Source organism: Myripristis murdjan, unplaced genomic scaffold (genome assembly GCF_902150065.1).
Source record: "Myripristis murdjan unplaced genomic scaffold, fMyrMur1.1, whole genome shotgun sequence".
In the NCBI taxonomy this organism is placed as follows: domain Eukaryota; kingdom Metazoa; phylum Chordata; class Actinopteri; order Holocentriformes; family Holocentridae; genus Myripristis; species Myripristis murdjan.
The window spans coordinates 42,501-66,877 of record NW_021941814.1 but is presented as its reverse complement, the minus strand read 5'-3'; the positions used below and the strand labels follow the sequence as shown (position 1 = coordinate 66,877).

At 50.5% G+C, this 24,377-nt stretch overlaps 1 long non-coding RNA gene across 1 annotated transcript; it reads right to left on the bottom strand.

Moving 5' to 3' along the window:
* Positions 1-407: 407 nt before the first annotated feature.
* LOC115356805 (uncharacterized) lies at positions 408-3,066 on the bottom strand. The gene is made up of 3 exons (XR_003928018.1): positions 2,979-3,066; positions 1,806-1,906; positions 408-448 (listed from the first exon to the last, which is right to left on the bottom strand). It is a non-coding gene; the product is annotated as an uncharacterized LOC115356805 (long non-coding RNA).
* Positions 3,067-24,377: the final 21,311 nt, after the last annotated feature.

Here is a 24,377-nt window from a genome sequence, read left to right as displayed (position 1 = left end):
CCTGAAAATGAACAAAAACAATTTTAAAAAATTACGAGAAAACTACATTTATATTTTTTGAAATTATATATTTAAACACAGATCAGTGATGCTTCAGCCTTGTCCAGTTTTTTCCCACCGTTAGCTCATGACCATGAACTCCTCGTGTGGGAAATTGATCCGCCTGATTAATAAACACCTGGACGCTGCTCTGCGGGGCCTTGTCTGCCCCCTGCTGGTTTGTACCTGCCAGCGTCTGGAAGTTGCAGTTGTCGGAGGTGCAGCAGAGCTGGTGTGCGCCTGGCGGGCCGCGCCCAGGTTGACGGACAGCTCGGCCTCCATGGAGCCGGGCGTGCGCAGACCTCCGGCGACGAGCAGGACTTGACCACCGACACGCTCGAGACGGAGTTCAGCACACGACTGCAGGAGGGAACAGCAACCATCAGTCCTCACAACCTGCAGCTCAAAACTGATATCAGGTCAAAACAAATTTTATTTGTTTAAAAGGGAAAAATACATGCAGCTCATTTCCTGTGCTGACTTTTATTTTGTTGAAATTATTGAATATTTAATTCAAAAGAGGATTTTCATATCAGAAGACTAAAAAAAGCTCACAATTTATGGATATAGTATTGTTATTATTTTAATTTGTATTCATTTATTTATTTATTTTGGAAAAAAAAATTTATAAAATGTTATACACTGTATAGATGGCCCCAAAAACAAATCTATCCATCTATATATATATATAATATATAGATATAGAGATATATCTATATCTATATCTATATAGATATTTTTATCTATCTATATCTATATATCTATCTATATCTATCTATTATCTATATTATATATATCTATATATCTATATATAGATATATAGATATAGAATATAGATAGATATAGATATATAGATTAGATAGATATATATTTCCCCAATTAATTGCCCGGCTGCAAATAGCCGCCTGGTTCTTTTAAACGCCTGGGTCTGCACCCATTTTGCGTATTAAACGCCCACCCGAATAACCGCCGGGGCGATTATTTGTATTATATTGAGGTAAACCCAAAATAAGGATATTCACCTTATTTTTGCAGAAGTAAACAGTCAGCCGCACAATAACTGTGCAGCACTTCCGTTTTCTGTCAAAATAAGAGCGCTAGCTAACGTTAGAAAAAAGGGGTGTACCGTAATCTTAATCGAGCGACTGTAAATATGTTGACAGTAACTGTCATCACGATAATGGCCTGGTGCAGGTCTGTGTAAAATAAATAAAGGCCTGCAGCGAATAGCCGCCTGGTTCTTTTAAACGCCCGGGGTCCAAGTTGATTTTCGTATTAAACGCCCGGGGGATTAATTGGGGAAATACGGTAGCTATATCTATATGTGTCAGTATAGATATAGATATATAGATATGTAGGTTTATATTTAAAAGCCTGTAAATCTTGAGCTACTTTTTTTAAACAAGCAGCAGGTCAAAGTTGGAGGTTATATCTATAAGATGAAAACTTTTTTTTTTGCATTAAGGGAATATGTCCTTTTGAGGAAATGAAGTTTTTTGTTTGTTTGTTTGTTTGTTTTAGCAGGTTTGTTCTCGGCGTGGTTTCTGTAAACAGTCTGAAAAAGGTAAACACTCCGGTTTTGATTTTTATGGCTGGTTTGTAAGTTTAATAAAACACGAGCGGCTGCAGAAGCTCAGCAGTGTGACGACAAACCCTGAACTGTGTGAATCCGGACGGAAACGACATGAAAGACAACAAAACAAAAAACACAAACAACAAAACAAAAACAAACAAAAACAACAAAACAAAGGTGGGGAGGCGCTGACCTGAGGTGAGCGTCCTGCACACGGTGCTGGTGGTGGGACAGAGGACGGACGTCGTGTTGGAGCACGCCGTGTCCACCACTGATGGCAGCGCAGACACTCGGCTGCACGTTCACACACACACACACACACACACACACCACACACACACACACACACACACACACACACACACACACAGGGTCAGAGTCAGTTTAAGTGTTGAGTTACATCCTGGTCTTTTGTTCCACATCCACAGGGGGGTGACAGGAGGTCAAAGGTCAGAGAATAAAGAGGTCAAAAATAAACATCTTCCATCATATTTCCATCACAGGGTTGTGTGAGGGAGGTCAGTCATTTTTCTTGGTCACATCAACTCTTCACAAACGAAGAGTCTTACCTCCAGGGTGACGACTGTGCATTTTTCATGTTACATCATTCGCTCTGTAAAGGTTTATAACTCTCAAAGGGAACATGGAAACACTCACACTGAGCTAAAACATGAAAAACAAAAAAAAACCGAAATTAGATGCATGGTTTTGGCCCTCAGGGACTCCTGCATCAGAGAGGAACCTGAGGAAAGGTGGAATATCTCACTACGCATGTCTGAGCTGTATCTCTCATGAAGAGCAGGATTTTAGGGCCTGGTTTTACATCATATTTAAAAAAAAAAAAAAAAAAAAAAAAACATCATTTCATATTTTAAAAATGCATAAAAACCTCCAGGAACCCCGTTCACACACGTTCACACATGTTCAACAAGAACTTGACCTGTTTTGCAGCTGTTTTATTTTATTTTATTTTTAATTAAGTTTATTATTAAATTATGTATTATTAAATTATTATTAAATTTATTTTTTATTGAGTTTTATATGTAACGTTTATTGTCTTGCGATCCTCTTTTTTTGTATTTTCATTTTGTAATACTTAAAATATATGTTTTTCATACAATTAATTAATTCACATAATTGAAATGTGCATAAATGTTCCAATAAAAGGCTCCACGTAACGGGCGTCTTTGTTATTTATTCAGAGGATCAAAGATTAAACTGGTGAAATAAGTTGAAAAGTTAAAGTTCAAATTCATATAACAGACATTAATTAATCATCTATTGTCTGTATAGTTGCTGTTTTTCACCTGGACAACTCAGGTGTGTGTGTGTGTGTGTGTTTGTGTGTGTGGCGAGCAGCGCTTACCTGTGTGGAGCAGAGCCCAGGTGAGGCAGAGGGTGGGCAGCAGCTGCATGGTGGCTGAGGCGGTGAGTCTGGTGTCCGCAGGCGGAGACGCCTCAGCTTTTATAGCTCGGGGGGGGACAGGCGCCCCCTGCTGGACGGAGGAGGAGCCGCTCACCTGCCGGCAGATAGCATCATGTCACGCTCAGCTCGCATTCCCGTCGTGTCTGCACCTTCACGCAGGTGACTCCAGGCAGGGTTGCTATAGAAACCATCTGTCTGAGCTCTGAGGGCAACTGATGGAGTTAAAAAAAAAAAAAAAAACAAGAACCAAGCAGCCGAGTGGGAAACTCATCTGACTCGGGCTCCGCCCCCCTCCCCCGTCCCGCTCCACGTCTGGGCCTCTGCTGCCTGTCTGGGGTGAAACTTTGGGGAATGAAGGGGTTTTCACACCAGGATCCAGCATTTCAAAGATTAACCTGAAGACAGAATAATTTGGGATTATGTGAAGAATCTGTGCAGATTCAGGATGGAAAAAAAAAAAAAATAATGATGCATTCATTTAAAATTACAAAATTTGACTAAAAGATGACAAAATAACACTGTGTGTGCAGCAGTGTGTGTGTGTGTGTGTGGTGTGTGTGCTGCAGATCCTCTTGATCTCTCACTTCACAGGCCGTACGTGTGTCTCAGGTGCGGCTCGAGCCTCGCGTGTTCTCGCTCACTGATTGGACGAGCGCGTCCCCGGTGGGCCGTCCTCTCCCAGACTCAACCGGACCAACATGGCGGCTTCGCCTTTTGGAAACTTTCTCGATATTCGCAGCGTCCAACAGAAATCGACCCTGCAGCTGACATCATTTATTCTGACTATGGGTAAAAATGCACAAATGATCATATGATAACACGTTCGTTTATGGGTTTATTTGGTTTAAAAATTGTAATTTGGATAAATCGTATGCAGGTCAGCTGATACAGCATTAAGCACACGCTTCTCTCTACTCCTTTTTGGACATTCGTTTTGTTGTTTCGACTATTCTGTATTGTTTTTGCATTGTGTTTTTTTTTTTTCACATGTTCAAAATAAAGCCTTCATTCATTCATTCATTCATTCATTCATTCTGTCGGTTGGTTTAAAAGCTTCTCAGGAGTTTCCAAGGCGGCGAGTCGGAGCTGGACACCCTAATTTGCATAAAGTAGCCTAAACCTCAACTTAATGTAAATGAGGCGGCGCAGACGTGACGCCCTGTCTCTCGAAAGCAACGCAGCGCTCCCAGAATGCATCACTCAGCTGCTGATCCTGACTGGGACGTCCGACTGCGTCCATCTTGGTGTCACGACGGTGAAGATGAAGCGAGGCAGTGACTGAACACATTTCAGATTGACGTGATTAATCTGAGAATTCCTTCTGATTAACGCAAAATGAGCAAAATGAATCTTGACAGCCCTAACAGCTTTGAGTTTTTTTTTAAAGGCAGTACTGCAGGTTTAAAGGCGAGTGCTGACACGTTTTAGACTCTTTTTAAATCTTAAATGTGTGAAAAAGTGAAGATGAGTCGGCAGGTTCAGGGTCAGTTTCGCCGTGCAGACACAGCCTCGCCTCGCACCTCGAGCTTCACCCGGGTGATAAAGGCCAGGGGGAGATAAGATAGCAGACACGGCACACGGCACCGAGAGGAACATCTGAACACGTCACTGAACACACACACACACACACACACACACACACACGCACACACACACACACGCACACACACACACACTCCCTGTTCCTGCTGGGCCGCTGGTTTGGAGACGTTCAGTGTGTTTTTCTGCTTTATATAGAATCTGGAGAGAGAGGGAGACAGAGAGAGAGAGAGAGAGAGAGAGAGAGACAGAGAGACAGAGAACCTAGTAAACTGAACCATTCAAAACAGCCCTACAGATGGACAACCAATAGCAAAGATAACTACCAGAAAGCAATCAGACACACAACAATTCAATCTAAATTAGACCTTTTTCTCTCCACCTCGTACCCCCACAGTAATGACGGCATGAGTCAGGCCATTCGGGACATTAACAATATATTTGACAATGCAGCAGATCTAGCCAATCTGAAAAAGTCTTGTCATCACGGACCAAAAAAAAACAGCCAATGAAAAGTGGTTTGACACAAGCTGCAGGCATCTGAGAAAAACACTCAGAAACCTATCAAATCAAAAACACAGACAACCTGACAACCCTGAGCTCCGCCTCCAATACTGGGAAACATTGAAATTATATAGAAAAACACTGAAAACTAAAAAGAAACAGCATGAACAACACCAACTTGATGCAATTGAAGAGTCCATTGACTCAAATAATTTTTGGAAAAAATGGCACTCTTTCAGCAAACCACACAAGGAAGAATTGGCTATTCAAAATGGTGAAATATGGCAGAAACACTTTGAAAATCTGTACAGTCCTATTACATTGAATTCGGCCCAAAATAATCTCCTAAACAAACTTGAAATCCTTGAAACAGTCGTTAAAGACAACCAAAATCCCCTAGACTATGAAATCACAGAGGAGGAGCTGATGCCTAAGTTCCAGGCCCTACAACCAAGGAAGGCAAGTGGCCCCGATGGTATTCTAAATGAAATGCTAAAATTTAGCAACCATAAATTCAAGATTGCCATTTTAAAATTATTCAACCTCATTCTGAGCATTGGACATTTCCCTGACATCTGGAGCAAAGGAATTATCACACCTATTTTTAAAAATGGAAATAAATATGACCCAAACAATTACAGAGGCATTTGTGTCAGCAGCAACCTGGGGAAGTTATTCTGCAGCGTCCTAAACAGCCGACTGCAAGACTTCCTCAGTGAACATGATGTCCTGAGCAAGAGTCAGATTGGATTCACACCACGACACAGAACCACAGACCACATCTACACCCTCCACACCCTCATCAATAAACATGTCCACCAAAACAAGAACCACATCTTCTCTTGTTTCGTAGATTCAAGAAAGCATTTGACTCAATTTGGCAACCACGGTCTGTTCCTGAAATTAATTGAAAAAGGTATAGGGGGAAAACCTATGATATAATCAAAACAATGTATACAAACAATAAATGCGCTGTTAAAATTGGCAATATGGAAACTGACCCCTTCCCCCAATGTAGAGGGGTGAAACAGGGCTGCAGTCTCAGCCCCACCCTGTTCAACATTTATATTGACGAATTGGCAAATCACTAGAAGAATCAGAAATCCCTGGGCTCACCCTTTATGACACCGAAATCAAATGCTTACTGTTTGCAGATGATCTAATCCTGCTGGCTCCATCTAAGGAGGCTCTACAAAAGCAGCTGGATCATCTGCAGAACTTCTGTCAGACTTGGGCCCTAACAGTTAACCTGAACAAGACAAGAACCATGGTCTTCCACAAACGACCCAAGTGTCAGGAAAACCTGAACAGGTTCCTACTGGACTCTGCCTACATCCAACACACACACAGCTACACATATTTAGGATTAAACATTACATCAACAGGAAACTTCAATCTGGCCATTAATGATATCCGAGACAAGGGAAGAAGAGCGTTCTATGCTATAAAAAACTCATCAAACATCGATATACCCGTTAGAATCTGGCTCAAAATATTTAAATCAATAATCGAACCAATTATACTCTATGGTAGTGAAGTGTGGGGTCCTCTTGTACACCAAAACTTTGAAAAATGGGACAAACACCCGACTGAAATCTTGCACACACAGATTTGCAAGAGCATTCTCGGAGTCAACAGAAACACCCCTAACAACATATGCCGAGCTGAACTCGGCCAGTTTCCCCTTTTAATCAGAATACAGAAAAGAGCGATCAGATTCTACCAACACCTCAAAGCGAGCGACCCCAACTCCTACCACCACAAAGCTCTGCGCTGCCAAGAGGAGGGGGGGGAAGGGAGTCCCCTCAGCCGGCTGGTCCAGAGGCTCGCCTCCCCAAACAGCACAGGGCGTCAGGACCGCCCGCACACAATCCACACCAACCAAATTATAGCCAAAGAGGAAGAAAATTATATCAACTATTGGACAAGTATCACAAAAACCCAAAGCAAACTTCACCTCTATGTGACTGTAAACAGACAGTATTGGACGGCAGACTACCTGAGCACCGTCACAGAGCAGAGACTGAGGAACAGGTTAACCATGTACAGACTCAGCAGCCACAGCCTGGCCTCAGAGAGAGGCCGACACAGACAGACGTGGCTGCCCAGAGAGGAGCGTCTGTGTCGCCTCTGTCCACAGAGGGAGGTGGAGACGGAGCAACACTTCCTGCTGAGATGCAGCGCATATGAACACACAAGAACTAAGTTCTTCACTAAAATCAAATGTAGAATCCCAAACTTTGACACGCTCCCTGACCAGCAGAAAATCCAACATTTACTTGGAGAAAACAGAGTCAGCGCTGTAGAAGCAGCAAAATATGTGGACGCTTGTCACAGCCTGAGAGAAAAGCTGCTCCTCACATGAGGACAGTCTGCTCACAACCCAAGCTCTACCTGCTCACTCACTCTGCTTCCTCCTGCTTCTCTTTTCTTTCTTTTACATGTGATGTCAGTGTGAATATTGCTCTGTTTTATTTTAATGTTTCTATGTTCCTTTGTTATTGTTCACCAAAACATGCTTTGGCAATATTGTATGTGATACAGTCATGCCAATAAAGCTTTATTGAATTGAATTGAATTGAATTGACAGCGAGAGAGACAGCGAGAGAGACAGCGAGAGAGACAGGGAGAGAGACACAGCGAGAGAGACAGGGAGAGAGACAGCGAGAGAGAGCGAGAGAGACAGGGAGAGAGACAGGGAGAGAGACACAGCGAGAGAGACAGGGAGAGAGACAGGGAGAGAGACACAGCGAGAGAGACAGGGAGAGAGACAGGGAGAGAGACAGGGAGAGAGACACAGCGAGAGAGACAGGGAGAGAGACAGCGAGAGAGAGCGAGAGAGACAGGGAGAGAGACAGCGAGAGAGAGCGAGAGAGACAGGGAGAGAGACAGGGAGAGAGACACAGCGAGAGAGACAGGGAGAGAGAGACAGCGAGAGAGACAGCGAGAGAGACAGGGAGAGAGACAGGGAGAGAGACAGGGAGAGAGACAGGGAGAGAGAGCGAGAGAGACAGGGAGAGAGACAGGGAGAGAGACAGCGAGAGAGAGCGAGAGAGACAGGGAGAGAGACAGGGAGAGAGACACAGCGAGAGAGACAGGGAGAGAGAGACAGCGAGAGAGACAGCGAGAGAGACAGGGAGAGAGACAGGGAGAGAGACAGGGAGAGAGACAGCGAGAGAGAGCGAGAGAGACAGGGAGAGAGACAGGGAGAGAGACAGCGAGAGAGACAGCGAGAGAGACAGGGAGAGAGACACAGCGAGAGAGACAGGGAGAGAGACAGCGAGAGAGACAGGGAGAGAGACAGGGGAGAGAGACAGGGAGAGAGACACAGCGAGAGAGAGCGAGAGAGACAGGGAGAGAGACAGGGAGAGAGACACAGCGAGAGAGACAGCGAGAGAGACAGCGAGAGAGACAGGGAGAGAGACAGGGAGAGAGACAGCGAGAGAGACAGGGAGAGAGACAGGGAGAGAGACAGCAAGAGAGACAGGGAGAGAGACAGGGAGAGAGACAGGGAGAGACACAGGGAGAGAGACAGGGAGAGAGACAGGGAGAGAGACAGGGAGAGAGACAGCGAGAGAGACAGGGAGAGAGACACAGCGAGAGAGACAGGGAGAGAGACAGGGAGAGAGAGACAGGGAGAGAGACAGCGAGAGAGAGCGAGAGAGACAGGGAGAGAGACAGGGAGAGAGACACAGCGAGAGAGACAGGGAGAGAGACAGGGAGAGAGACACAGCGAGAGAGACAGGGAGAGAGACAGGGAGAGAGACAGGGAGAGAGACACAGCGAGAGAGACAGGGAGAGAGACAGCGAGAGAGAGCGAGAGAGACAGGGAGAGAGACAGCGAGAGAGAGCGAGAGAGACAGGGAGAGAGACAGGGAGAGAGACACAGCGAGAGAGACAGGGAGAGAGAGACAGCGAGAGAGACAGCGAGAGAGACAGGGAGAGAGACAGGGAGAGAGACAGGGAGAGAGACAGGGAGAGAGAGCGAGAGAGACAGGGAGAGAGACAGGGAGAGAGACAGCGAGAGAGAGCGAGAGAGACAGGGAGAGAGACAGGGAGAGAGACACAGCGAGAGAGACAGGGAGAGAGAGACAGCGAGAGAGACAGCGAGAGAGACAGGGAGAGAGACAGGGAGAGAGACAGGGAGAGAGACAGCGAGAGAGAGCGAGAGAGACAGGGAGAGAGACAGGGAGAGAGACAGCGAGAGAGACAGCGAGAGAGACAGGGAGAGAGACACAGCGAGAGAGACAGGGAGAGAGACAGCGAGAGAGACAGGGAGAGAGACAGGGAGAGAGACAGGGAGAGAGACACAGCGAGAGAGAGCGAGAGAGACAGGGAGAGAGACAGGGAGAGAGACACAGCGAGAGAGACAGCGAGAGAGACAGCGAGAGAGACAGGGAGAGAGACAGGGAGAGAGACAGCGAGAGAGACAGGGAGAGAGACAGGGAGAGAGACAGCAAGAGAGACAGGGAGAGAGACAGGGAGAGAGACAGGGAGAGACACAGGGAGAGAGACAGGGAGAGAGACAGGGAGAGAGACAGGGAGAGAGACAGCGAGAGAGACAGGGAGAGAGACACAGCGAGAGAGACAGGGAGAGAGACAGGGAGAGAGAGCGAGAGAGACAGGGAGAGAGACAGGGAGAGAGACAGGGAGAGAGACAGGGAGAGAGACAGCGAGAGAGACAGGGAGAGAGACACAGCGAGAGAGACAGGGAGAGAGACAGCGAGAGAGACAGGGAGAGACAGGGAGAGAGACAGGGAGAGAGACAGGGAGAGACACAGGGAGAGAGACAGGGAGAGAGACAGGGAGAGACAGGGAGAGAGACAGGGAGAGAGACAGGGAGAGACACAGGGAGAGAGACAGGGAGAGAGACAGGGAGAGAGACAGGGAGAGAGACAGGGAGAGAGACAGGGAGAGACACAGGGAGAGAGACAGGGAGAGAGACAGGGAGAGAGACAGGGAGAGAGACAGCGAGAGAGACAGGGAGAGACACAGGGAGAGAGACAGGGAGAGAGACAGGGAGAGAGACAGGGAGAGAGACAGCGAGAGAGACAGGGAGAGAGACACAGCGAGAGAGACAGGGAGAGAGACAGGGAGAGAGAGCGAGAGAGACAGGGAGAGAGACAGGGAGAGAGACAGGGAGAGAGACAGGGAGAGAGACAGCGAGAGAGACAGGGAGAGAGACACAGCGAGAGAGACAGGGAGAGAGACAGCGAGAGAGACAGGGAGAGAGACAGGGAGAGAGACAGGGAGAGAGACAGGGAGAGAGACAGGGAGAGAGACAGCGAGAGAGACAGGGAGAGAGACAGCGAGAGAGACAGCGAGAGAGACAGGGAGAGAGACAGGGAGAGAGACAGGGAGAGAGACAGGGAGAGAGACAGCGAGAGAGACAGGGAGAGAGACACAGCGAGAGAGACAGGGAGAGAGACAGCGAGAGAGAGCGAGAGAGACAGGGAGAGAGACAGGGAGAGAGACACAGCGAGAGAGACAGGGAGAGAGAGACAGCGAGAGAGACAGCGAGAGAGACAGGGAGAGAGACAGGGAGAGAGACAGGGAGAGAGACAGGGAGAGAGACAGCGAGAGAGAGCGAGAGAGACAGGGAGAGAGACAGGGAGAGACAGGGAGAGAGACAGGGAGAGAGACAGCGAGAGAGACAGCGAGAGAGACAGCGAGAGAGACAGGGAGAGAGACACAGCGAGAGAGACAGGGAGAGAGACAGCGAGAGAGAGCGAGAGAGACAGGGAGAGAGACAGGGAGAGAGACAGCGAGAGAGACAGGGAGAGAGACAGGGAGAGAGACAGCGAGAGAGACAGCGAGAGAGACAGGGAGAGAGACAGGGAGAGAGACAGGGAGAGAGACAGCGAGAGAGACAGGGAGAGAGACAGGGAGAGAGACAGGGAGAGAGACAGCGAGAGAGAGCGAGAGAGACAGGGAGAGAGACAGGGAGAGAGACAGCGAGAGAGACAGGGAGAGAGACAGGGAGAGAGACACAGCGAGAGAGACAGCGAGAGAGACAGCGAGAGAGACAGGGAGAGAGACAGGGAGAGACACAGGGAGAGAGACAGGGAGAGAGACAGCGAGAGAGACAGGGAGAGAGACAGGGAGAGAGACAGGGAGAGAGACAGCGAGAGAGACAGGGAGAGAGACAGGGAGAGAGACAGCGAGAGAGACAGCGAGAGAGACAGGGAGAGAGACAGGGAGAGAGACAGGGAGAGAGACAGGGAGAGAGTGGGGTTCCTTTGTTCTGTTTGTTTGCTTGCCTTGTGAAATAAACATTTAAAACATGGTGAAGCAGCGTCCCTGCCCTGTGTGTGGGACAAGCAGAGCGGACGCTCGCCGGCGCCCCCTATGGAGGCCACCATCACTGTCTGATGATGAGCTTCAGACAGCAGAGAGACCTGCAGCACTGACCTCAGAGCTGCTGTTTGCTGCTCACTCACTTTGAGCAGCGCAGCAACACTGCTCTGAGGTCAGCTCAGCTGCAGTGAGACACTGTGCTGCTTCCACCAGGGGGCGCTGCACGGGGAAACGACAGCTGAGCCGGGAGGAGGAGAGGAGCCAAAACGTCAAAATGAAACAAAAATATAAACTCATTGTGGTCCAAATTTGTGGTGGTATTTGTCCCAGGCCAGATTGACCGGTCAGCGGAGGGCCAGGCATGATGGAGAGTCTGAACTTGACAGATGATTTGTTTATAATGTTTCATGTTTCAGGAGCCGTGCTGCCGGAGCTCCAGGAGAAAGGGGAGAGAGAGGAGCTGTGAGCACAGGTACTGAAACCACAGGCACATCCTGCAGGGAGGTCAGAGGTCAGATGAACCCCTTTAACTCTTCATATCACAACAAAATGAATTCACATTTTAATGTTAACGATTTTAACTGTATTTATGTTTTTATGAACTACAACTGAATGAATAACTGTATCCACAAACTAAAGATATAACAGGTATCTTCTGATTTATTTTTCTAGTTTTTGCTGAGGGTCAAGCTCTCCAAGCTGTGGTTGCTGAACAGCGCCCCCTATGGGTTCACCCTTGATATATTCCCCCAGCACAGTTTCCTGCCCTCTCCACTTCCTGTGTGCCAGGCAGATGGGCTGTTGGTTAGCATTAGGCTAGCCCACAGTGCGTTACGTTAGCTGTGTGGTTTACATTGTGGGTGAAATCAGAAGGAGCGTGCTTTGTTTGGTTCAGTTCAGTTCAGTTCAGTTAGGGTTCATGGTGTGCTGATGCAGTTCATAGAAATAATATCCTGTGTAGTTTAATGCATTCCCTGTGCATCCTAATTCATGATGGAGTTGCATTTCTAAAAGCTAATCTATTTAATTCATTTGTGGTTATATATGTTCATATGACTGCTGGTGTATAAACGTTTAGCTGCTTAATTAATTGCATTGTCAATTCATATTCATTCAATTCATTATTCAGTTCATTTATTATAAAAAAGTTAAAATCTTTACAGTTTAAACACATTGTAAGCAATCATTCCATTCTGTGTGCATGTCATTTCATTACAGGGGCGCTGAGGAACGCCGCCCGGCCGCCCGGCGCTGAGGAACGCCGCCCGGCCGCCCGGCCGCCCGGCGCTGAGGAACGCCGCCTGGCGCTGAGGAACGCCGCTGTGCTGCAGTCCTGTTCCAGTTCAAAGTTCCCATCTGACCAAGTTCAGTCCAAATTCCCGGATGTGTTCTTGCTCCGCCCCTTTTAGCGAGGAGGCACTGCCTGGTGACTTGTGTCAGAGCCCGTCTACGACGAGCCTCCCCACTCTCCATTAACCCCTGTTGTATCAAACTTGGTTGCAGTTCCACAGTAATTCCACTGGGAGTGATCGCGGGCGAGTGCAGAATGAATGGGGCTCTATGGAGCTAAACGGCTAAATTTGTCTCTTACTCCTGTTTATGGTTGAAAAATCTCAAATCCTGTTGTAGTTTCTGAAAGTTCAGTATGTATTATAGGTTAAAAGTGAAATTAGAGAACTTGTATCCTTTCAGTTTCCTACAGTTTGGGCTGTTGTTGGCCATAACACGCTAGCATTTGCTAATGAATGCTGATTGGTCAGTGAGGGACTTGCGGCTGTTTACGACGAGGGATCCCACCTGATGGCACCTGAAGACCAAGAGAAACGGGAAACCCCACTCTTAAGGAGGACTTTTCCATCAAAGTTGATATTTGTGTGTACAGAGAATGTCTAATATAGCACAGGCGGGCTCTCTGAGTGTCTCCGTCTGCTCTGTGGAGACGGGCTCTGGAAATCGCCGTAAAGCAGCACCTCTCAATGTGTGACGTCATCACACTTTTTGAACGGCTTTTTAGAACAGATAGGTGAACTTAAAAAATCCAATATTCAGCTGAGTGTATTTTTTTAGCCCCCCCTTTTGAAAACAGTATTCAAATTACTGGACAAAAAATTATTTCCAGAGAAAAGTGGATTTTTAGGGGTGTGTCCCCATAGACTCCCATTCATTCTGCACTCGCCCGCGAGCGCCCTCACATGGACAGAGGCGTGTTTCCAAGACCCGGAAGTTAGACGAGAGTGACACTTCTCCCTGTATTAGAGACTCTCTGGTAAAACTGAACAATGAGAACATGAAGACGAGAAGGAGGCGGAGCTGTAGGGGCCGTTTCCACGACAACGATTTGTTGTGGTTTGGCCTTTCATTCACACGACGGCGTTTTAGGTGCTTGAAAACACAAACTTTGGAAACCGGGTTCCAGAGTGGAGTTTTTTGATAACGCTGCTCTCCCCGTCGCCATGGAAACTGGCAAAATGCAATTCTTGTGAAAATGATGACGTCACAGCCCCACTTCACGCGTGACTGTGACGTTTTCAGCCGTGCGCCAACAGGACAACAACAACAGGTGGACCATGGAGCTGTCTGTCTGCTCTGTGGTGTTACACTGCAAAGTTACACCGCCACCTGCTGGCCTGGCATGCACACTGCAGCGTTTTCAGTTGTATTTGTGGATCCGTGTGAACGAGGATCGTTCTCACAGCGTTATCGTAGAAACATGGAACTTTTTAAAAACACAAAGGAATGAGTTTTCCGTTTTGATCAGAACTGTTGTTGTGTAAACAGGACCGTAGTCATCATAGTTGTAGTAAACTGTAGTAATATCATGTTTCTGTTTTATTATAACACTGTATTATGAGTTATTATTGAGTTATTATTATAAACACTGTATTATGAGTTGTTATTATAAACACTGTATTATGAGTTATTATAAACACTGTATTATGAGTTGTTATTATAAACACTGTATTATGAGTTATTATAAACACTGTATTATGAGTTGTTATTATAAACACTGTATTATGAGTTATTATAAACACTGTATTATGAGTTGTTATTATAAACACTGTATTATGAGTTATTATAGACAGCTTCCAGGCAGGGGAGAAGGCTGGCGCTGTATTTCTCGACCTCACAGCTGCCTGCGATGCTGCCTGCGATGCTGCCTGCGATGCTGCCTGCGATGCTGCCTGCGATGCTGCCTGGCTTCGTGGGTTACACCTGAGGCTACTGGAGACCATCCCAGATAAACACATGCTGAGCTTCATGATGGAGATGCTGAGCAACCGCAGCTTCCAGCTACTGACCAGCAACGGCCAGAGCAGCAGGGTGAGACAGCTGAGGAACGGCCATGCTGTTTAACATCTACATCCATGACCTACCTCCAACTACATCCAGGAAGTACGGTTATGCAGATGACTTGGCCATCTCACTCAGCAAACCATCCTGGACGGCAGTGGAGGAGGGCCTCTCAGAAGACATGAACATCCTGTCTTCGTACCTGAAGAAGTGGCGCCTCAAGCTCAGCATTGACAAGACTGTCCACCATGTTCCACCTCAACAACAGGGAAGCGTCACGCCAGATTGACATCTTGGTCGACAGCACCCGGCTACAGTCTCCAGCCTCCCCTACGGACCTCGGCGTAAAGCTCAACAGAACACTGTCATTTAAACAACACCTGGACAGCGCCAAGGCAAAGACCGTCGCCCGTACTGCACCTACACGCCGGATAGAAGGCACCACATGGGGAGCCACAGCGAGGACACTGCGCATCTCCACCGAGGCCCTGGTCTTTACTGCCGCTGAGTACTGGGCCCCAGTCTGGTGCCGCAAAGCTCGACACCGCCCTCAGTGACGCCCTACGCACGGTCTCTGGATGCCTACGGGCCCCCAACCCCCCCCAAGCCACCAACTACCTGTCCCAGCTGGAATCGCCCCAGATGAGGTCAGACCAGAAGGAGCTATGCTGGCTCTTGCTCGGAAGGCACAGACGAGTGAATCCCACCTCCTTCAGAAGACCCTCACAGAGAGACCATCACAGAGAGACCATCACAGAGACCATCACAGAGAGACCCTCACGGAGAGACCATCACGGAGAGACCATCACAGAGAGACCCTCACAGAGAGACCATCACAGAGAGACCATCACAGAGAGACCCTCACAGAGAGACCCTCACAGAGAGACCATCACAGAGAGACCATCACAGAGAGACTCACAGAGAGACCATCACAGAGAGACCATCACGGAGAGACCATCACGGAGACCCTCACAGAGAGACCCTCACAGAGAGACCCTCACAGAGAGACTCACAGAGAGACCCTCACAGAGAGACCCTCACAGAGAGACCATCACAGAGAGACCCTCACGGAGAGACCATCACAGAGAGACCCTCACAGAGACCCTCACGGAGAGACCCTCACAAAGAGACCCTCACAGAGAGACCCTCACAGAGAGACCCTCACGGAGAGACCCTCACAGAGAGACCCTCACAGAGAGACCATCACAGAGAGACCCTCACAGAGAGACCCTCACGGAGAGACCATCACAGAGAGACTCACAGAGAGACCCTCACAGAGAGACCATCACAGAGACCCTCACAGAGAGACCATCACAGAGACCCTCACGGAGAGACCCTCACGGAGAGACCATCACAGAGACCCTCACGGAGAGACCCTCACGGAGAGACCCTCACAGAGAGACCATCACAGAGACCCTCACAGAGAGACTCACAGAGAGACCCTCACAGAGACCCTCACAGAGAGACCATCACAGAGACCCTCACGGAGAGACCCTCACGGAGAGACCATCACAGAGACCCTCACGGAGAGACCCTCACAGAGAGACCCTCACAGAGAGACTCACAGAGAGACCCTCACAGAGAGACCATCACAGAGAGACCCTCACAAAGAGACCCTCACAGAGAGACCCTCACGGAGAGACCCTCACAAAGAGACCCTCACAGAGAGACCCTCACGGAGAGACCCTCACAGAGAGACCCTCACAGAGAGACTCACAGAGAGACCCTCACAGAGACCCTCACAGAGAGACCATCACAGAGACCCTCACGGAGAGACCATCACAGAGAGACCATCACAGAGAGACTCACAGAGAGACCCTCACAGAGACCCTCACAGAGAGACCATCACAGAGACCCTCACGGAGAGACCCTCACGGAGAGACCCTCACAGAGAGACTCACAGAGAGACCCTCACAGAGACCCTCACAGAGAGACCATCACAGAGAGACCCTCACGGAGAGACCATCACAGAGAGACCCTCACGGAGAGACCCTCACAAAGAGACCCTCACAGAGAGACTCACAGAGAGACCATCACAGAGAGACCATCACGGAGAGACCCTCACAGAGAGACCCTCACAGAGAGACCCTCACAGAGAGACCCTCACGGAGAGACCCTCACAAAGAGACCCTCACAGAGAGACTCACAGAGAGACCATCACAGAGAGACCATCACGGAGAGACCCTCACAGAGAGACCCTCACAGAGAGACCCTCACAGAGAGACCATCACAGAGACCCTCACAGAGAGACCCTCACGGAGAGACCCTCACAGAGAGACCCTCACAGAGAGACCTTCACAGAGACCCTCACAGAGAGACCCTCACAGAGACCCTCACAGAGAGACCCTCACAGAGACCCTCACAGAGAGACCATCACAGAGAGACCATCACAGAGAGACCCTCACAGAGAGACCCTCACAGAGAGACCCTCACAGAGACCCTCACAGAGAGACCCTCACAGAGACCCTCACAGAGAGACCTTCACAGAGAGACCATCACAGAGAGACCATCACAGAGACCCTCACAGAGAGACCCTCACAGAGAGACCCTCACGGAGAGACCCTCACAGAGAGACCATCACAGAGAGACCATCACGGAGAGACCCTCACGGAGAGACCCTCACAGAGAGACCATCACGGAGAGACCCTCACGGAGAGACCCTCACGGAGAGACCCTCACAGAGAGACCATCACGGAGAGGCCCTCACAGAGAGACCCTCACGGAGAGACCCTCACGGAGAGACCCTCACAGAGAGACCATCACGGAGAGACCCTCACAGAGAGACCCTCACAGAGAGACCCTCACAGAGACCCTCACAGAGAGACCATCACGGAGAGACCCTCACAGAGACCCTCACAGAGACCCTCACAGAGAGACCCTCACAGAGAGACCATCACAGAGAGACCCTCACGGAGAGACCCTCACAGAGACCCTCACAGAGAGACCCTCACAGAGAGACCATCACAGAGAGACCCTCACAGAGAGACTCACAGAGACCCTCACAGAGAGACCCTCACGGAGAGACCCTCACAGAGACCCTCACAGAGACCATCACAGAGAGACCATCACAGAGAGACCCTCACAGAGACCCTCACAGAGACCCTCACAGAGAGACTCACAGAGACCCTCACGGAGAGACCCTCACGGAGAGACCCTCACAGAGACCCTCACAGAGACCATCACAGAGAGACCATCACAGAGAGACCCTCACAGAGACCATCACGGAGAGACCCTCATGGAGAGACCCTCACAGAGACCCTCACAGAGACCCTCACAGAGACCATCACAGAGAGACCATCACAGAGAGACCCTCACAGAGAGACCCTCACAGAGAGACCATCACAGAGAGACCATCACAGAGACCATCACAGAGACCATCACAGAGAGACCCTCACAGAGGGACCCTCACGGAGAGACCCTCACAGAGAGACCCTCACAGAGAGACCCTCACAGAGAGACCATCACAGAGACCATCACAGAGACCATCACAGAGAGACCCTCACAGAGAGACCCTCACAGAGACCCTCACAGAGACCCTCACAGAGAGACCATCACAGAGAGACCATCACAGAGAGACCCTCACAGAGAGACCCTCACAGAGAGACTCACAGAGAGACCCTCACGGAGAGACCCTCACGGAGAGACCATCACAGAGAGACCATCACAGAGAGACCCTCACAGAGAGACCATCACAGAGACCCTCACAGAGAGACCCTCACAGAGAGACCCTCACAGAGAGACCATCACAGAGACCATCACAGAGAGACCATCACAGAGAGACCCTCATGGAGAGACCCTCACAGAGAGACCCTCACAGAGAGACCCTCACAGAGAGACCCTCACGGAGAGACCCTCACAGAGAGACCCTCACAGAGAGACCATCACAGAGACCATCACAGAGAGACTCACAGAGACCCTCACAGAGAGACCCTCACAGAGACCCTCACAGAGAGACCATCACAGAGAGACCCTCACAGAGAGACCCTCACAGAGAGACCCTCACAGAGAGACCATCACAGAGGGACCCTCACAGAGAGACTCACAGAGAGACCCTCACGGAGAGACCCTCACGGAGAGACCCTCACAGAGACCCTCACAGAGACCATCACAGAGAGACCATCACAGAGAGACCCTCACAGAGACCATCACGGAGAGACCCTCATGGAGAGACCCTCACAGAGACCCTCACAGAGACCCTCACAGAGACCATCACAGAGAGACCATCACAGAGAGACCCTCACAGAGAGACCCTCACAGAGAGACCATCACAGAGACCATCACAGAGACCATCACAGAGAGACCCTCACAGAGAGACCCTCACAGAGACCATCACAGAGAGACCCTCACAGAGAGACCATCACAGAGAGACCCTCACAGAGACCATCACAGAGAGACCCTCACAGAGAGACCCTCACAGAGAGACCCTCACAGAGACCCTCACAGAGACCATCACAGAGAGACCCTCACAGAGAGACCCTCACAGAGACCCTCACAGAGACCCTCACAGAGAGACCATCACAGAGAGACCATCACAGAGAGACCCTCACAGAGACCATCACGGAGAGACCCTCATGGAGAGACCCTCACAGAGACCCTCACAGAGAGACCCTCACAGAGAGACCCTCACAGAGAGACCATCACAGAGACCATCACAGAGAGACCATCACAGAGAGACCCTCATGGAGAGACCCTCATGGAGAGACCCTCACAGAGAGACCCTCACAGAGAGACCCTCACAGAGAGACCATCACAGAGACCATCACAGAGACCATCACAGAGACCATCACAGAGACCCTCACAGAGAGACCATCACAGAGAGACCCTCACAGAGAGACCCTCACAGAGAGACCATCACAGAGGGACCCTCACAGAGAGACTCACAGAGAGACCCTCACGGAGAGACCCTCACGGAGAGACCCTCACAGAGACCCTCACAGAGACCATCACAGAGAGACCATCACAGAGAGACCCTCACAGAGACCATCACGGAGAGACCCTCATGGAGAGACCCTCACAGAGACCCTCACAGAGACCCTCACAGAGACCATCACAGAGAGACCATCACAGAGAGACCCTCACAGAGAGACCCTCACAGAGAGACCATCACAGAGACCATCACAGAGACCATCACAGAGAGACCCTCACAGAGAGACCCTCACAGAGACCATCACAGAGAGACCCTCACAGAGAGACCATCACAGAGAGACCCTCACAGAGAGACCATCACAGAGACCATCACAGAGAGACCCTCACAGAGAGACCATCACAGAGAGACCCTCACAGAGACCATCACAGAGAGACCCTCACAGAGAGACCCTCACAGAGAGACCCTCACAGAGACCCTCACAGAGACCATCACAGAGAGACCCTCACAGAGAGACCCTCACAGAGACCCTCACAGAGACCCTCACAGAGAGACCCTCACAGAGAGACCCTCACAGAGACCCTCACAGAGACCCTCACAGAGAGACCATCACAGAGAGACCCTCACAGAGAGACCCTCACAGAGAGACCCTCACAGAGAGACCCTCACAGAGACCCTCACAGAGAGACCCTCACAGAGACCCTCACAGAGAGACCTTCACAGAGAGACCATCACAGAGAGACCCTCACAGAGAGACCCTCACAGAGACCATCACAGAGAGACCCTCACAGAGAGACCATCACAGAGAGACCCTCACAGAGACCATCACAGAGAGACCCTCACAGAGAGACCCTCACAGAGAGACCCTCACAGAGACCCTCACAGAGACCATCACAGAGAGACCCTCACAGAGAGACCCTCACAGAGACCCTCACAGAGACCCTCACAGAGAGACCATCACAGAGAGACCATCACAGAGAGACCCTCACAGAGACCATCACGGAGAGACCCTCATGGAGAGACCCTCACAGAGACCCTCACAGAGAGACCCTCACAGAGAGACCCTCACAGAGAGACCATCACAGAGACCATCACAGAGAGACCATCACAGAGAGACCCTCATGGAGAGACCCTCATGGAGAGACCCTCACAGAGAGACCCTCACAGAGAGACCCTCACAGAGAGACCATCACAGAGACCATCACAGAGACCATCACAGAGACCATCACAGAGACCCTCACAGAGAGACCCTCACAGAGACCATCACAGAGAGACCATCACAGAGAGACCCTCACAGAGAGACCCTCACAGAGAGACCATCACAGAGGGACCCTCACAGAGAGACTCACAGAGAGACCCTCACGGAGAGACCCTCACGGAGAGACCCTCACAGAGACCCTCACAGAGACCATCACAGAGAGACCATCACAGAGAGACCCTCACAGAGACCATCACGGAGAGACCCTCATGGAGAGACCCTCACAGAGACCCTCACAGAGACCCTCACAGAGACCATCACAGAGAGACCATCACAGAGAGACCCTCACAGAGAGACCCTCACAGAGAGACCATCACAGAGACCATCACAGAGACCATCACAGAGAGACCCTCACAGAGAGACCCTCACAGAGACCATCACAGAGAGACCCTCACAGAGAGACCATCACAGAGAGACCCTCACAGAGAGACCATCACAGAGACCATCACAGAGAGACCCTCACAGAGAGACCATCACAGAGAGACCCTCACAGAGACCATCACAGAGAGACCCTCACAGAGAGACCCTCACAGAGAGACCCTCACAGAGACCCTCACAGAGACCATCACAGAGAGACCCTCACAGAGAGACCCTCACAGAGACCCTCACAGAGACCCTCACAGAGAGACCCTCACAGAGAGACCCTCACAGAGACCCTCACAGAGACCCTCACAGAGAGACCATCACAGAGAGACCCTCACAGAGAGACCCTCACAGAGAGACCCTCACAGAGAGACCCTCACAGAGACCCTCACAGAGAGACCCTCACAGAGACCCTCACAGAGAGACCTTCACAGAGAGACCATCACAGAGAGACCATCACAGAGACCCTCACAGAGACCCTCACAGAGAGACCCTCACAGAGAGACCATCACAGAGAGACCCTCACAGAGAGACCCTCACAGAGAGACCATCACAGAGAGACCATCACAGAGAGACCCTCACAGAGACCCTCACAGAGACCCTCACAGAGAGACCCTCACAGAGAGACCATCACAGAGAGACCCTCACGGAGAGACCCTCACAGAGAGACCCTCACAGAGAGACCCTCACAGAGAGACCATCACAGAGACCATCACAGAGACCATCACAGAGAGACCCTCACAGAGAGACCCTCACAGAGACCCTCACAGAGACCCTCACAGAGAGACCATCACAGAGAGACCATCACAGAGAGACCCTCACAGAGACCATCACGGAGAGACCCTCACAGAGAGACTCACAGAGAGACCCTCACGGAGAGACCCTCACGGAGAGACCCTCACAGAGACCCTCACAGAGAGACTCACAGAGAGACTCACAGAGAGACCCTCACAGAGACCATCACGGAGAGACCCTCACAGAGAGACTCACAGAGAGACCCTCACGGAGAGACCCTCACGGAGAGACCATCACAGAGAGACCATCACAGAGAGACCCTCACAGAGACCATCACGGAGAGACCCTCACAGAGAGACCCTCACAGAGAGACCCTCACAGAGAGACTCACAGAGAGACCATCACAGAGACCATCACAGAGACCCTCACAGAGAGACCCTCACAGAGAGACCCTCACAGAGAGACTCACAGAGAGACCATCACAGAGAGACCCTCACAGAGAGACCCTCACAGAGAGACCCTCACAGAGAGACCATCACAGAGGGACCCTCACAGAGAGACTCACAGAGAGACCCTCACGGAGAGACCCTCACGGAGAGACCCTCACAGAGACCCTCACAGAGACCATCACAGAGAGACCATCACAGAGAGACCCTCACAGAGACCATCACGGAGAGACCCTCATGGAGAGACCCTCACAGAGACCCTCACAGAGACCCTCACAGAGACCATCACAGAGAGACCATCACAGAGAGACCCTCACAGAGAGACCCTCACAGAGAGACCATCACAGAGACCATCACAGAGACCATCACAGAGAGACCCTCACAGAGAGACCCTCACAGAGAGACCCTCACAGAGACCATCACAGAGAGACCCTCACAGAGAGACCCTCACAGAGACCATCACAGAGAGACCCTCACAGAGACCCTCACAGAGAGACCATCACAGAGACCATCACAGAGAGACCCTCACAGAGAGACCATCACAGAGAGACCCTCACAGAGAGACCCTCACAGAGAGACCCTCACAGAGACCCTCACAGAGACCCTCACAGAGAGACCCTCACAGAGAGACCCTCACAGAGACCCTCACAGAGACCCTCACAGAGAGACCATCACAGAGAGACCCTCACAGAGACCATCACAGAGAGACCCTCACAGAGACCCTCACAGAGAGACCCTCACAGAGAGACCCTCACAGAGACCATCACAGAGAGACCCTCACAGAGAGACCCTCACAGAGACCATCACAGAGAGACCCTCACAGAGACCCTCACAGAGAGACCATCACAGAGACCATCACAGAGAGACCATCACAGAGAGACCCTCACAGAGAGACCCTCACAGAGACCATCACAGAGAGACCCTCACAGAGACCCTCACAGAGAGACCATCACAGAGACCCTCACAGAGAGACCCTCACAGAGAGACCCTCACAGAGACCCTCACAGAGACCCTCACAGAGAGACCATCACAGAGACCATCACAGAGAGACCCTCACAGAGAGACCATCACAGAGAGACCCTCACAGAGAGACCCTCACAGAGAGACCCTCACAGAGACCCTCACAGAGAGACCCTCACAGAGAGACCCTCACAGAGACCCTCACAGAGACCCTCACAGAGACCCTCACAGAGAGACCGCAGCACAAGCGTCACAAGCCCAGGAACCCCTGAGCAGCACACCAGCTGACGCCAGCAGAACCTCCTGGGTCAAGGCCAGAGGGAGGGAACCATCCAGAGTTTCCACAGGCCACACCCCCCCAGGTGTTTCCACAGGCCACGCCCCTCCAGCTGTTTCCACAGGCCACACCCCTCCAGCTGTTTCCACAGGCCACACCCCTCCAGCTGTTGATAAGGAGCTGTTCTGGAGAATAATCTGAAAAACTCAGATTTCCTGTGAATATGTGAGTCAACAGACCGCTGAGTCATGCTGAGGGTCTGTGCTGCTGAGTCATGCTGAGGGTCTGTGCCGCTGAGTCATGCTGAGGGTCTGTGCCGCTGAGTCATGCTGAGGGTCTGTGCTGCTGAGTCATGCTGAGGGTCTGTGCTGCTGAGTCATGCTGAGGGTCTGTGCCGCTGAGTCATGCTGAGCTCCCAGCCTCCTGGACATGACTCAGCAGTCTGCCCCCCCCCCTTTTAGGTCAAACCCTTGACCTCCTGTTAGGGTCTCTGTCACTTCACTGTACAGGTGGACTCACCTGAGAGGCAGCTGGACTCTGGAGTCTGACATGGAGCAGGCTGGCTTCACCTCCCAGGTGCTGACAACCATCCTGTCTGCATGGCTGTGTGTGAGTGTGTGTGTGTGTGTGTGTGAGTGTGAGTGTGTGAGTGTGTGTGTGAGTGTGTGTGTGTGAGTGTGAGTGTGTGTGTGAGTGTGTGAGTGTGTGTGTGTGTGAGTGTGTGTGTGTGAGTGTGAGTGTGTGTGTGTGTGTGTGTGAGTGTGTGAGTGTGAGTGTGTGTGAGTGTGAGTGTGTGTGTGAGTGT